Source organism: Schistocerca nitens, chromosome 1, assembly GCF_023898315.1.
Source record: "Schistocerca nitens isolate TAMUIC-IGC-003100 chromosome 1, iqSchNite1.1, whole genome shotgun sequence".
Lineage (NCBI taxonomy): Eukaryota > Metazoa > Arthropoda > Insecta > Orthoptera > Acrididae > Schistocerca > Schistocerca nitens.
In genome coordinates this window covers 31,350,719-31,353,431 of record NC_064614.1, presented here as the reverse complement: position 1 = coordinate 31,353,431, position 2,713 = coordinate 31,350,719, and the positions used below count along the sequence as shown (strand labels likewise).

The 2,713-nt window shown below is 44.3% G+C and overlaps 1 pseudogene; it reads left to right on the top strand.

Moving 5' to 3' along the window:
- Nucleotides 1-283: 283 nt before the first annotated feature.
- LOC126210276 (5S ribosomal RNA) lies at nucleotides 284-401 on the top strand (annotated as a pseudogene).
- The last annotated feature ends 2,312 nt before the right edge of the window (nucleotides 402-2,713 follow it).

Sequence of the window (2,713 nt, the reverse complement as noted above, 5' to 3'; positions counted from 1 at the left end):
AGTCAATTATGAGAAGACTTCTTAGAAAAAAATGACATACCATCTGTCATCTGGGCTATTTCAAGATCAGACAACAGCATTGTCGGTGAACAATTTCGGGGTGCTGTTGATACTGTGGTATAAATCGTTTCAATATATGGAGAATAATACTAGTCCCAATATGTTTATGATAGTATCGTATTTGAGTCTGTGTGATGGTCAGACTTTGGTATTTTAGTCTCCTCATGAGAAATATTTTTTAAAATGGGGAACATAATATTTGCGCTCTCTATACTCCCAATATGGCAACGGGCTTGCCGCAGTGAATACACCGGTTCCCGTCAGATCACCGAAGTTAAGCGCTGTCGGTCGTGGCCAGCACTTGGATGGGGGACCATCCGGGCTGCCATGCGCTGTTGCCATTTTTCGGGGTGTACTCAGCCTCTTGATGCCAATTGAGGAGCTACTCGACCGAATAGTAGCGGCTCCGGTCAAAGAAAACCATCATAACGACCGGGAGAGCGGTGTGCTGACCACACGCCCCTCCTATCCGCATCCTCATCTGAGGATGACACGGCGGTCGTATGGTTCCGATGGGCCACTTGTGGCCTGAAGACGGAGTGGTATACTCCCATTGGTGCGGTGGTGCCCGACTCGAATATAGGTGATTCAAATTTAGGTGGTGGAAGGCATTTCTACCACCAATCTTTGACTGGTAAACGGAGGAGAGGTGGTGGCGTTAAGTCGCCGATCATCATATTTATCTCCAACGTCCTGGATTAAGTTCCGACCGCTCAGCAGTGATGGAATGTGGGCAAGTTAAAACGTTTAAGGTGAGCCATCAGTTGGATGCATACGTTAATCCTCGCGGCACCCCTTGGTGCTATTGGAAAGGAGGAGTCAGGGTTGCCCTCAAAATATCACACAACGCAAACACTACGCTATCCACACACCCATTACAGCCACCTACACTCGACATGCTCTCATACAACGCCTGAAAGAGATCACTGTGCGAGGATGAAGAAAACTATTTCAGATACAATGGCTGCACACACTGCTTAGGACAGTGGTCCCCAATCTGGATTTAATTACCCCCCCCCCCCTCGGGGGTGGGGGCAGTAAAATATGTAAGTTTGTGAGGGATAAAAACAAAATTGGTCCGATAAAGATGTAGCGACCACTTCTTTAAATTAAAAAGAAATCACTGTTATCATTATTACGGTAGGCTTTAACGTATGATACAACATCATCATCATCAACGATTTGACATACACAGTCGGATAAAACCCTTCTATAGTGTTTCCAAGCAATGTGATCTTCAGTGGTACGAATCGCTACTGCTACTGCATGTTTCTTAAAATCAGGTACTTATCTTCCATTAGCTTGTCCTCTCAGTCTCTTCTTATTTATTGGAATCCAGAGAGGAACTTCCTTTGGTCACCTATCACCCATCTTCCTGGCTACTGTCCAGTCCACCTACCACTTTTTTCCATCACTATCACAGCTTCGTCTTACATTCTAGTCTGTTTCCTGACTCATATACTTGCATTTCTGTCTCTCCCAGTAATTAGCAACGTATATCTCTCCATTGAACCAAGTGCTAACACCTGCAGAACTAGCACTCCTGAAAGAAAGGAGGTTCGCAGGAGAGCTTCTGTTAAGTTTGGATGGTAGGAGAGGAGGTACTGGCAGAAGTAAAGCTGTGAGGACGGGGCATGAGTCGTGCTTGGGTAGATCAGTTGGTAGAGCACTTGCCCGCAAAAGGGAAAGGTCCCGACTTCGAGTCTCGGTCCGGCACACAGTTTTAATGTGCCAGGAAGTTTCGTATCAGCGCACACTCCACTGCAGAGTGAAAATCTCACTCAGGTTTTAAATTGTACACATTTCCAGGTGCAGATGTGGACTCTGACCACAAACTATTGGTTATGAACTGCAGATTAAAACTGAAGAAACTGCGAAAAGGTGGAAATTTAAGGAGATGGGACCTCGATAAACTGAGTAAACCAACGGTTGTACAGAGTTTCGGGGAGAGCATAAGGTAACAATTGACAGGAATGGGGGGAAAGAAATACAGTATAAGAAGAATGGGTAGCTTTGAGGAATGAAATAGTGATGGCAGCAGGGGATCAAGTGGGTAAAAAGACGAGGGCTAGTAGAAATCCTTGGGTAACAGAAGAAATATTGAATTTAATTTATGAAAGGAGAAAATATAAAAATGCGGTAAATGAAGCAGGCAAAAAGGAACAGAAACGTCTAAAAAAATGAGATCGACAGGAAGTGCAAAATGGCTAAGCAGGGATGGGTAGAGGACAAATGTAAGGATGTAAAGGCTTATCTCACGAGGGGTAAGGTAGATACTGCCTACAGGAAAATTAAAGAGACCTTTGGAGATAAGAGAACCACTTGTATGAATATCAAGAGCTCAGATGGAAACCCAGTTCTAAGCAAATAAGGGAACGCAGAAAGGTGGAAGGAGTATATAGAGGATCTATACGAGAGCCATGTACTTGAGAACAATATTATGGAAATGGGAGGGATGATATTGCGTGAAGAGTTTGACAGAGCATTGAAAGACCTAAGTCGAAACAAGGCCATGGGAGTAGACAACATTCCATTAGAACTACTGACAGCCTTGGGAGAGCCAGTCCTGACAAAACTATTCCATCTGATGAGCAAGATGTATGAGACAGGCGAAATACCCTCAACCTTCAAGAAGAATATAATAATTCCAGTC